The sequence below is a fragment of the Pocillopora verrucosa genome, chromosome 8, assembly GCF_036669915.1.
Source record: "Pocillopora verrucosa isolate sample1 chromosome 8, ASM3666991v2, whole genome shotgun sequence".
In the NCBI taxonomy this organism is placed as follows: Eukaryota; Metazoa; Cnidaria; class Anthozoa; order Scleractinia; family Pocilloporidae; genus Pocillopora; species Pocillopora verrucosa.
Genome location: NC_089319.1, coordinates 1,684,036 through 1,698,021, shown reverse-complemented (window position 1 = coordinate 1,698,021; position 13,986 = coordinate 1,684,036).

The window sequence follows — 13,986 nt, the reverse complement described above, 5'->3', positions numbered from 1 at the left end:
GCCCTAAGACTCACATGGACCGCATTACTTGAATGGCTCAGCGGGCCAGCGGATGGTGAACTCCAGCTATAACAGGAAGAGGAGACTTGAGATGTGCCCCGAAAATTTATCTGCAATTAATTGAAACTTTTTGTGGGGTAAAATGACTTAACAGAAGCGGAGGGGGATGCTGAAGAACTTTCGGGGACATCACTGTTTCTGCATTATTCCAAATTCTCCTAACACTGTAATTTAGTGTTAACAACTGAGTTGAAAACGTAAATTAGCCACCGTAAAGAGTAAAAATGCTGACGTTTCGAGCGTTAGCCCTTTGTCAGAGTTATTGGAGGAATTGTGGGTTGTGTGAAGGTTTAAGTAGAGCTACGCCATCGGTGGGAGTATGGTGACGAGAAAACAAGAATAAATTTAGTTCAATGAAAGGCGCTCGTTGGGGATTAACGACCGATTCCGAGAACACCAACCGCGTGGTTGTGAGGGTGAAATGTAAGAGTGAATGCTATTTAGGCAAAATAATGGCACCTATCGTCAAAACTTCACCATCTTACATTAAGGAAAGCCAACACGCACCTGAAATTTTTCGTGACTTCAATTTCCTCTCCCAAGACAACATTATTTTCGCTATGGATATAACATCTCTTTATACTGTCATTCCCGATGACAAAGATCTCCGGGCCCTCAAACATTTTTTCGATCTTCGCACTGTTAAGGAACCTAGCTCTGAAACACTACTCCGTTTGGCCGAACTAGTACTCACGCTCAATTGCTTTTCATTCGGCGGTAACTACTACAAACAAACTAATGGCGTGGCCATGGGCATCGTGACCATTGGTCAGCTTTCTAATTGTTTTTACGTCTGTCAATTTGATGCCAAAAGGACATCAGTATAAGGGTTTGTAGCCAATGCTTCTCAACCTTTGTCTTAAACAAATAAAAAGACGCTGATTAATATCAGCAAGCCTGCAATATGCCATGAATATTGGTCTTAGGATTCTTTGGTGCAACAGCTGTCACTTTAACATCTCAATGTGGATGTCCGCTATGACAACAATGCACTAATGCAGTTAAACGATTGCATCAGAGGCTTATTACATTTAGGACTTTATTACATTTAGAACCAAACGTTTGTACATTTAGGACTTTATTACATTTAGGACAGTTACTACATTAGGCCTTCAACCACACTGAATAATCACGGAAATAGTGCGTTTATTTCGAACCTCTCTTTTTAAATTATTTAGTTAATACGTAAACAGGAACCCATTTTCACAATTTATTAAAATTTATACCAAAACACTCTTTGAAAGGGTTTTTTTGGTATCAATTTTTAATGATATTTGTAGGTTTTCAACACCTTCATAACCCACATATAGCATTTTGTTTCTTTTGTCACAGCGCAGAATTTCACGAAAATCTTCTGATTTTCCTTCTTGCCAAGTCATCTGTAATGTCAATTGATTTTTCGAAGGCACGTTTTTCGTTAAAAAGCAACTTCCCTTACTCCAAAACTGGCATTGATATACTCCAAATTTTTTTCATTGACACTGCAGTCGCAAACTTGTCAACGGGAAAACATATAAGTTACACTTCCTTTATTATTAGTTACTATTTCCTCGCACTCTAACTCGTAGTATCATCAATTTTCCAGGAAAATAAGCGACGAAGAGAAAGGAAGATAGGAAGTGAACGATTTTGTTTGTTTTAACGCTAAAATGTCACAGCTGAACACGGGCGGCCCAAGCTCCAGCTGTGAAATAATCATCATGCGAAATGAGAGTCATAGCCAAATTATAAATGACTACTTACGATCGCTCTTAGGAATAAAAAAAGTAAGTCAAATTCTCAATAAAAACACCTCACCTCATATAAGAGAAGCCCTGAGGGCTTCTCTTACGTACATAATAAACCTAGAAATGGATAACTCGCTGAAATGGGTTCTTTCAACTTAAGAAGCAGTCAGATAACAAGCGATGCACCGTGGAAGTAAGGTGAGAATTTGACTGTATTTTTTTATTCCTAAGAGTGGTCGTAAATATTCCTATGCAAACTCTAATAATTTCGCTAAGACTTACTTCGCAAGATGATCGCCTCAAGCTAGAGCTTGGACCGCCTGCGGTGAGCTGAAATAAGGAGAAATGTTTGACAAACAAACATAGCACTAAGGCATTTATTGTCGCAAAAACAAAAGAATGTGCTCGTTTGTACGTCAGAAAACTGGGAGCAGCTGGAATCGCTCGAATTCTATTGGTTGTAGTCAACATTTCAGTTGCTTACAAGTCGCATCAGAAGCAAGGCTAAATGTCTCACACCAGCGACGAGATCTCCTCTCAACATGTGCTTTAGTCTTCCTTATCCCCTTCTATTTGAACTCTCTGCGCTAATTCCAGATCCAGCCTTTTCACAAGGTTTGTAAGATACGTTTGCATCGTGTCTCTTATTGCTATCAGTGTTAGAACACTGATGTTGGTCTAATTCATTTAATTCATAGTAATTCAACTCAGAATCTGGATACAGGTTCGATGTGCCCTGAATTCCATCAGTCTTTGTTTTTTTTTATATTTTCACTCGGCTACTGTAGGTGTTGCGTGCTCTTTAGAGAATTGTTTTGACAATATGCTTTATAACTGATAGCTTGGGACGCTGTTGAATGGAACAATCTCAACGTTTAGTTAACTTCCATTCATATATATCTGCTGTTGTGAATTTGCATAGTTGAAGTCCATCTGTTGCCCTCTAACGTTCGGCACTTCAACTTGGTTAAATACAAATTTGGGACCAAATGTTATTACAATTAGGACAGCTATTACATTTAGGCCTTCAACAGATCACATGCAAGTTATTGAAAAACTGTTATGAATAATTTGCCACATAAGTAAGAGTTCTTTACAAATGTGATCTACAACTGGGCCATGACAGTAGGAATGAAATCACTCTATTAAAAGCACCTGGTAAGGGTGATTATCTTCTATGTTATTTGGTACTGTAGTGTTTTTAGGTTGGGAAGATTAGTTTTTGAATTAAGACTAAGAGTCGCAACTGAGAAGCTTTGTTTGCTACACAATCAGTGAAAGTTGTCATAACTAAAGGGTGGTCTTATGGTCACTTAATATTACGAAAAATGCTTGGTCATGATTGACACTTAGGGTTATAATGAGACGAACTGAAACAGGTCCGTGTAGGAAAAACATGTCTTCAATTAGGGACCACCAGGAGCCCAGAAAATTCTAAGACTTTCATGACCACACTGGATGATACAAAAATCAATTGTAAGGGTAGCGCGATCAATTCGTAGCAAAGAAAATGAAATTTAGTCTTAGAAGCTAAGGACAAAAATATTTTCACTCGTGTTTTTAGTCCTTAAAATTTTGGATGAAGAAAGTTAAAAAAGAAACAACAATTCAAAGTACTGCATTGCAAAAACGCAATAAAAGCCTTGAAAGTATCAACACAAAGTCTAATGAATAAGAACATTGACTTTCAGCTGGGGTTTAAAAGGTAAAAAAAAGGGGGAAAGTAGCTCTATTTCTTCGAACTGTAAAAGATTGATACTAAGTTCATATAAACACGAAGGAAGTTGGAGGTATTCGTGGAGCCTGTTATACAAACTTTCGAATATCTCTCGGGGTTGCTTAACTTTCGAAATTCTCCCTGGTGTTTGGATGAGGCTATGAAGTTCACTGAAAAGTCTCCTTTTAGTTTTAAAAAGTATTTAAAATTATTTGTCTCAAAAATAGGCGCCAATCTGAAACGTCACGTCACTTCGTCTTATCTTAATGCACCTGTAGATAAATAAGAATTTACAAGACTGACATAGATAGCATCGTCTTTAGGTATAATCTAACAGGTAATTTTCCCTGACAACTACAAGTTTACCGAGGAATCGAATGCAATCAGAGACGATAATATCTTTGACCACTATTTTCAAAACTGCTTCATGCGACATATTTTTACCAGTTATCATGTTTTCACAGTTCCATCTATCACCATGGAAAACATTTTATCGTGTCGGAGTAGACTAGATGTATCTTGCCTAGAGGTTCTCTCATTTTGCAGTTCAGGCCGATATCCGTACCAACGACACCGCCTCTGGTAAAATCATCTGCGAAAAGAAAATTTAGCACCGAGATCGAGATTTAATACTCAATACTCATGCAATTCTCTATCTTGAAGAAATGCCATTGCAAACCAAAAGACTTTATTTACTAACTCGAAAACAGACTCGTAATTTAGTATGTAGCTATCCACAAGTTTGCTTTTTTTGTGTGTGTTAATTCTCGTGTAAATCGTTTTCGAAATCCCCCCAAAAAATTAGACGATAAGATAGACATTTTGGAAACATTTGAAACCTTGTGGATATTCAGAACTAACCCAGATCGTCCCTCAAATTAATCACACAGAAGCCAATACGGTAACACTTCCAGTTCATACAAAAGACAACATCTCACTCAAAACGGATTCCTTAAATAAGGTTTAACTTTGTTTCGAAAACTCTCTCATTTCTCGAGCAAATCATCTTCTAGTGCTGAACGAGAGATAAATTTATCCATTGAGTTGCGTTTTATTAGGATGAATTAAAGGCTATAGAATAAAGGATTGACAGAAACATTTTCCATTTGGCTCTTATTTCGTTGTTCACTGCTTCCCTCAACAAAAGCGCAACGAATTTTGCTGCAAAAAGACAGCGGTAAAAATGAATTGTCGGAGAACCATCAGTAAAATCAAAGAATTTCTCCTACAATCACTCTCATCATAATTTATTTTGAAGGCTGAATGTTTTCCTTTTTTGGGAAATGTCTTTAAAAAAAGAGAGTTATAGAAGGAAGCGGGAGGGGGCTACAGTTATTCTTATTATCTGCTGTTCATAGTCAGCCTTTGAGAAAAAAGGTTAATTCATTGATTCTGTAATACCTATCTATGAATTTTGTTTTTCAGGAAAAATGCTGTGGATATTTCGTTATTTTCTTGCCTGTGTTTCGTTCACCAACCTTGTAACCGCTGGGGATCAATGCAGGATAGAAATTAATATTCATGGAATGGCTCTCAAAGGTTTCGTTTTCAAGAGAATGACAGTAGAAGCTCCTCATATTTGTGATATCTTATGTGAAAGGGAAATTATATGCCAGAGCTACAATTTCAACAGAAAAGAACAGATCTGTGAGTTGAACAACCGCACAAAGGATGCAAGGCCCGAGAATTTCCGCTCGGATCCAGCGTGGTTTTATATTCGCCGTTTGAGCGGAAGAGGTAACTATTCCGGCAGCCAATAATGTTGGATAATAATTATCAATATTTTGGTCATACGTTCCACTTTGCTTACAGTCCGCGTTTTCTGATCTCCCACGCTCATCGGTATCGATTTTTCTACCATTTCTCAATTCTAATAATGAATGACATCAGTTTTATCCTTTTCTTTGTAGTTGCTTTGTCGTTTCCCACCAATAACGTAGCTCCATCCTCTGCAGATAAACACAAAACCCACATTTCTTCCATTCACTTTGACGTATCAACTCAGTTGATAGCACCAAATAACCTTGTTATACTCTCCCACCGACGCAGCACCACAGTTTTTTTAGAAACTTACACAGGACGAAATTGCAAGAATCCGTAAACGGAAACGTGGCAGAAACATGTTAAACCGTTCCGGAAACACGACGGATAACCTGTGTTTCCGTTACCGGTTTCGTGACGTTTTCTCGCGTTTCCGTTGCTGCGTATACAACGGAACCGGACCACTTTTACGTAAACATAACGGAAACATGGAGTTGCATGTTTCCGCCACGTTTCCGTTTACGGATTCTTGCAATTTCTTCCTGTGTTACCCCCTTTATTCAATTCAACTTTTAGTTAACTTCTTCACAAAACTGCTTTGATACATGTGTGAAATAGTGACAACAAATTATTTATTTCAATTTCTTCTTTAAAATGATACAAAAAGCTTAGGGTCTTGAATGAAGATAAAAAAGCTGGTGGCTCTAAAGGAAGGGTTTAAAAGTGTGGGGGGCCCACTTCCCAAGAGAAGGGTGCTTGACAGAGCATTTAATTTAACACATTCAAAGGCGGAAATTTAAGTGAATGGGATTAGAACCTCATTCTAATTCTCTCGTGTTTTTCACTCTCGGCTTTCGACTTGTGCACCTACATATATTTAATTTCAACATTTTTATCCTTACCAGCTCCCTTGGGTTCGATTCCGGAGTTACCAGCACGTTCATGTCAAGAGATAAAAGCAAACGAAGGGAAAGACACCGCGAGCAACAAATACTGGCTGGATCCATCTGGCACTGGGAAGGGAATTCTGGTTTACTGTAATATACATTTGGAAGGTAAATCTTTAAATTTATCTTCGGAAGGTAAATTCTTTTAAATAAAAAATGATATACATTTACTCGGTCGGGGGATGGGAGTGTAATGAGTTTAGCGACAACTAAGAAGAATTTGGTGTCAACTAAGGAGGGTTTTGCTAAAACTAAGAAGTGGTTTGCCACAACTAAAGAGTGTATTGCAACAACTAAAAAGAGTTTGGCGACAACTAAGGAGTGTTTTACGACAACTAATTGCGGCAGCTAGGAGGGTTTGGCGATGACTATGGAGAGTTTGGCGACAGGTAAAGAGGGTTTGGCGACACCTAAGAAGGGTTTGGTAACAACTGAGCAGAGTTTGGCGATAATTAAGGAGGGTTTTGCGACAAGTTAGCAGTGTTCTTTGCCATTTAAGGAAAGTTTGGCCGCAATAAAGGAGTGTTTGGCGAAAACTGAGGAGAGTTTGGCGCAACTAAGTAGGGTTTTGCGACACCTACTAAACCAAATACACGAAACTATACTTACAACACCCACAACACCAAAAAACACCTACTACACCCGAAAAAAAACTTATTATACCAAACTACACTTTCTACAGCAAACTACATCTACTACAACAAACTTAACCGAATTACACCAAACTACACCGATATGTACCTACTACATCAAACTTCATTTACTACACCAAACAACGCGTAATTAAATCTACTACACGAAACCATACCAAACTACACCTACTACACCAGCATTCACCAACTACACTTATTACACCAAACTACACCTATCACACCTACTTCGGTGTTAAATCGAAGGAAGACTGTTAAAAGAAACATGGCCTGAGTCTACCTGATCGCAGTTCATAACTTATCCAATATACACCGTTGCATATACAAAATAAGCGTGGTACCCACGCAAGCTTTCCTGAACATAGAATTCGTATTCATCTGCCATTTTATAGTTGGATTTGTGCAGAAAGCTGACTTTTCCCAAGAGAAATTCAAGATGGAAGCTTCACTTTCCCTCACTCGAAATGACTTCTAGACAATTTTCAAGAAAACAGAAAACCGCTGTACAGCAAAACAGTCATTGTCTCTAAGACAATAGACGAACAAGGTATTATGGGCCACATTACTGCTAAATGCAAACACTGCGACAGGTCGTTCAAAGGTCAGCCATATCTGGACAGCCATGTACAATTCAAGCACCCGGCCTCTGCCGCACAGAACTCGAATAGCATCAGCTCAGCACCTAGAAATACATTGACTATTTTTGTAAACATCAACAACCACTCAGGTGAAACAAACATGCAGAGAATGGCTGAGAGTCAACAGCTTGAGGAGGTGCCACATGAATCGGCCGGTGTTGCGAAAGGTCAAACTCAAAGGCGAAGCAACAATCGAAGGGAAAGTAACGAGCAAAAGTCATACACCGTTGATTTCATAAAGAAAACACTGATCTTTTGGATTCACTGAAATCATCAACTAATAAGTACAACAAAGTTGCAAAGCAACAAGGAGTCAAAAGATCGCTGGTGATTGAGTGGGAAAAAAAAAGAAGCAAACTTCTTGCAGAACTGACTCTGAACAAGACAAAGAAGAACACAGGTGGTGCAAGGCCAATGAGACAAAGGAGTATCGCTAGGGACAGATCCCAACACACTGATAAATATCTTCTGACTTCTAATCTTTTACTCGCCGAGTTTAAACTAAGGAGATCAGCAGGAAGCAAAGTGTCCAAACTTTGGTTCAAAAAAATAATAAAATCGAAAATTGAAGCAAGCTATGGCGCACATGAAGCTGCAAAATTTAAAGGAAGTAGCAACTGGCTCCAGAGATTCAAGGAAAGACACAACATATTACTGAGGAGAAGAACCGACAAGGAAAAAGTCGGGGCAGATGATGGCCGGGATACGATCCAGAAATTCCACAGGGATTTGAGGAAAGCCTTGAAAACACAAAGGAGAAGAAACAAGCCCTATACAGTTGACCCAAAGTATGGAAGATGGATACCTAAAAATAGATACAATGTAATATAACCCATTATGTAATAGGCTCAGTTATGCACGCATTCTGATTGGTTATCACTTATGATCTATTGAAGGACAGACGTATAGATGACGTCATCATTAAAACTTTTTTAATTCTTGAGTACATAAAACAAATAGATTCCAAGTTGCCGTGCGTCTGTTCAGTAATAGATCACAGAGAACGTCAAAATGTGGTAAGAACAAAAAAATGGCACACGAGGCGCAGCTGAGTGTGTCAGTGATGTTCTGTATTCATCTCTCAAGGAATCTATTTGTTAAATGGACTGAGGAGGCGTGGAGTGAGTGAAGTAATGATGAGACCTTTTTTCGGAGAGATTGTGTGAGAAAACTGGCTGTTTGCGAAAAGCAGATGGCTCTAATGATGTAAAGATCTCACCACAAGGTTAAGAAGATTATCAGATTTAAATGGATCTGATAATTGGACTGGAAATGTAAGAAACTGAATGCTGACATTTTTCTCTCTCAGTTCTCTCTCAGTTTGCTTGTAAGATTGGGGACCATAGCTATATGGAAAGAGGGAGGGGGGGAGGGCTAGTGCATTTTGAATTTGTTTGACTTTTGCTGAGTTTCGAGTCGTTTATCACCAGAACTGCTACCCCTCCCCCAATGTAATATTATTGCCTTGATTGATGCAGTTAAGGTTAGTTCCATCCATGAATTAACGGAAAAGTTGTGCTTACATGCTGATTTTATCTGTTGGTAGTCTATGCAGTATTTAATTTTCAAACACAATTTTAAGAACACCTTAAGAGCATTTTCAGGTTGGTTTTGCAGAAAACACACAATGTATAAGAACAAAATCAGGCTGAACCCCCAAAACAACAGTTCTTTTAAGCGAGTTTTGACTGTGTTTGCAGAGCCAAAAGTAACTATGACAATTTCTTACTAGTATCATAACTTTTATTTTTTGTGTATGCGTTTTACGAAGGATTTACAGCTGTTTTTACAAATCTTGGTAACAGTGGAGCAAAGGGTCCAGATTCAGTTGGCAGTCACTACACAGGTCAGGATCATGACGGACAAGTCACACTGTCCAAGGGTATTCAACTGTGGACTGTGCCACACACTGGTGAATACAGAATAGAAACAATAGGAGCCTCAGGGGGGTACAGTGAGGACAGTGTCATCAACGGAGGGAGAGGGGCGCGGATGATTGGAAACTTTATGTTGACCAAAGGTGATAACATTAGTATACTTGTTGGTCAAAGAGGGCAAAAAGCGTATTCTAACAAAGAAACTGGCTCAGGCGGAGGAGGTACATTTGTAGTAAGAGGAAAGAACAAGCCTTTGATCATAGCCGGAGGTGGAGGAGGAGTTGCAAATATGACAGAACAATATTCAGGATGTGATGCGTCCATAAACACAACAGGGAATGCAGGGTATAACTCGCCATTCCTGTCAGGAGGAATGAACGGATATGGAGGACAAACTGATAAACCGAACTCTGGTAGGTGAACAATTTTCTATTTATAAATACTGAATTTTTTTGTTTTTGTTTTTGTTTTTGTTTTTGTTTTTGTTTTTGTTTTTGTTTTTGTTTTTGTTTTTGTTTTTGTTTTTGTTTTTGTTTTTTTTGCATTCTACTGCCATCAGTATTTCGAACAAAGAGGTGGTACTGTTCGCTTAAATTTGGATTTTTTTGAGAATTACTAAAAGCCATGATCTTTTCAGTAGCTAATGTCAACTGTAAATCTCTTGATTTTAGGTGGTGGCGGTGGCGGTGGCTTCTACAGTGATGGAGAAAACACGGATATTTCTAATGGAGGGGGAAAGGGAGGTAAAGGATTTCTAGCCAAGGGAAAGGGATTGGGGGGAGCATATCGGGGTGGGTTTGGAGGTGGGGGTGGTTATAGTCTAGATAGTGAGTTACCTGGGGGAGGTGGAGGGTACTCTGGGGGAAGTGGAGGTGCGAATAAAAATATTTCCTGTGGTGGAGGGGGAGGTTCTTTCAACAACGGAACAAATCAGCAAAATGAATGTTGTTATAATACTGCTGGACATGGTAGAGTGATCATAACATTTCTCCACTGAAATACATGGCAGCACTTTTCTTAGCGTCTAGTGGTAATTCTGTTTTGAAGCGCTAATTGATGTCTGTTTTTAAACTCAATAGTTTAACTTTTTTGGATCATTATTTAGATTTTGTTATTAAGCCGTGTTACTGTAAGACAAACAGTGCAACATGTGGTTCTAGAGGCGTTTATATTTTAGAGGTTAAAATTAAAATTCACAAACAAAATTTGCTAGAATAGGTGAGTTTGTGAATTTTTACTGACCTTACAAATTTTTCGACAGCAAAAGCTGTAATATTTGTTCTTTTTCCGGCTCCTTTCGGGGCAAATAATCAGATGTTTTTGACTGTTCATACAGTTCTGTATTCATCTCTCAAGTTCAGTGGACTCAAACAAGTCTTTACTTTAAGCGTTTTAAGCAAGGTTTAGAGCGTGAGACCAATTAAAAAATTTTTGGCTGTGGACAAAGTTGCTTATCTATTGTAAAAAATCTAAGATCAACGCAAAAACCCGTTGCACTTCAAAGCATAGTGGCCTCTCAACATCTACATGCAAAGAGAAGATAGCAAAGAACACTGGCATTCATTACTAATAGAGAAGCTATTTCGGTGAAATTGTATGATGTACATAGCTTTTTTAGCGCCTAACACTGTCAGAGGTTCACTCCCATGGGTTCACTCCCAGTTGTTCACTCCCAGATGTTCACTCCCAGAGGTTCACTCCCAGAGGTTCACTCCCAGAAGTTCACTCCCAGAGGTTCAGGGGAAATTTATGGTGATGAAACCATTTTTGTCAGCGTAATGGAGGGGGGGATGGGGGAGAATGGAAGGAACATGGCTCGTACGTTCTTAGTTTTATGATGAATGAATATGTAGGGGATAAAAAACAGTGAACAACAAATTATCCCACGTCTTTCTTCACACAAATTCTTGCGCGTCAAAAGCATACAATGTTATGGTGAGGCAAGATTATAGTTTATAATATCCAGGGGACAATGTCAGCCACAAATTGCTTTCGCTTATAGAATAAAGAAGATGCAAATTCCAGGAATGTTTAGACTTTAAGTAGCGGGCATGTGGTGTTGGGGGGGGCAGTTAGTGATGATTGGTAAAATAATAACTGAGAAATCATTTTGTAGAGAAACAGTTGTGAACTCAGCTCTTCATATTCTTGTGTATCTAATGTCAATGAATACATGTAAAGGTCTGTTATGCAGTCAATCGTTTTTTTCTTGATCAGTTCGAAACCAAAATCGATTTTCACTAATGACACAGCCAGTGTGACTCAGTTTCTTTCCCGTTGGCCTTCTAAGTTTTGCTGCGCATGACACTGACTGTATTCAAGTCAACGCAAAACTTTATTTACTTGTTATATTTTTGTTTTTCTGCTAACATCTGGAATATCTTTTCCGGAGGCTCTCGTGCTCTTTCACTCAAAGTGGAGTAAAGCGCTGTAATTTTCATGTAGTTGGAAAGAACGATTCTGCTTATATTAGATAGGAATATATTGAGAACATTCGTTGCTGGTTGATTGACTAAAAGTTCCAAAGAATTGTCTCTATGAGTTACAGAAAAGAGCAATCACTTTCCTATATTGTAGGTCTATAGTGTAGATTTTAAGGTAAACTCTAGTGAAACTCAATAAATTGATATCTGGCTGTCGGTATTTTCTACACGTTTATTAGTTGAACCTAAATTAGTAAGTCACATCGACTGAGAGCAAGGCTAATTTGTAAAAGAACGAAAAAATAACCATGTATCTTACAGGAAAGTTCCTGAATCCCACAACTTCACTTATCATTTTAACTCGTCTTTGATGTTTTTTCACAGCACACGAAACCAGCCTTGACTAAAGGTCTTTGCAGGGTAATTGAAAATTGTATGATGCATGAATATTTAGGTGATGGAAAACAGTGAACAACAAATTATTCCTGTGACAGCCTTGTATAGCTGGACATTCCTAAAGACGACTACAAAAAGCGATGCGAATTGTTGAGGATTTCCAACTCAGTTTCTGATTGGACTTCTGATTGAGCAATCGGAAGATATTAAATGAATAATTCACGCACACTTTTGATAAGACATTAGTCGATCATTACAAGTGTCTCTTTCACTGAACTTAACTTCAGCGGAAAACAACAAAGGTACAATTTAGTACAAAGTAAAATTCGCTGAAATGGTTGTGAGTTGCTGTATAAAAACTCACCCTTGTAGATATGGCTAATTACTCACTTGCACAAAATGAGAACAATTGAATCGAGACAGTTGCTGTATGGTGACAATTTCCAGCAGAAATGATAAATACCTTGCCATGAAAGTTTCACATGTACTGAAATATGACGTGAATTGAAGCCTGGACGGAGCTCCTCAGCCAACAAAATTACAATTTAATTTCTAAAAACGGATAATTCTTCAGATAAGTAAAGGGGTAAGTTTCTAAATAAACTGTAGTGTTGCGTCGGTGGGAGATTATAACAGGGTAATTTGGTAACTGAGTTAATAACGTGAATTGGCCACCGTAAAAAGTTTAAAAGTTGACGTTTCGAGCTTTAGCCCTTCGTCAAAGCGAGTGGAGGAATTGTGCGTTGTGACTGTTTTTATCTGAAGAAAATTGAGCTACGCTATTGGTGGGAATATGGTGACGAGAAAACAAGAATAAATTAGTTAAATGAAAGGCGCTCTTTGATACCGTGGGGATTAAGAGTACCGACTTGAAACAACAATTTTTGTTCTTGAGTTTTGCAGCTTTCCGAACTAATTCCCTAGATGTAGGGAAAGACTGCAGACTGCTATATTCTGCTTACAATGATTGGGGAGATTAAAGTGTCTCGCGACTAGTTTGGATGCTTCCTTGTCATTTCTTTCTTTCGTGGCCCCATACATTGAACTCGTTCGGACATAATTAAGCCAAACTAGAAAAACGCATACCATAAATTGCCGCATATAAGCCTCTTCCCGGTCCATCTGACAGAAAACAATGTAGGCTCCCCTAGTTTTTCCTGTTTTGATAGATAGGAACTCTGTGCAGTTTAAGAATAAATCATGGCGCGCGGAACAATAAGTTTATCACTTCCTTTTGATTATTAAGGATGAACCTTACTTTCGTTCTGTTTCAGTTTTGTTCGTGTTGTTAGCTTTAATTCTGTTCCAAATGTATTGAAATGAGGTAACTGCAGGATACCCTGCCACTTTGGTCCCCCTCATTTACCTGTGTAGGGAGGCTTTGAAGATCGAGGCCTAACACAAGAGACGCTATTCTTATTCAATGACATGTAAATGAGTGGCAGGTTATTCTGCAGTTTAGCCAAACCTGAACTTAACTTCAACAGACGCAAACCTGAACTAACGGAAGACAATTAGTTTAATTCAAAATACGCAAAATGTAATATAAATTTGACACGTTAAATAAAGGGAGGACACAATCTAAGACTAATTGATATAAACTACAAGAACGCTTAACTTCCAAGAACTATGAATATTCCGACCAAGTACCGACGACGCAATATTGCTAAGCTCCAAGCCTTCGTCGATCTTACAGATCGATCCAATATGGCGACTTCTACATTCGGTCTAAGTTCGTCCTCATTCCTCAGCTCTAACCTTTAGTCACATAAGCGGACTTTGGAACTTTC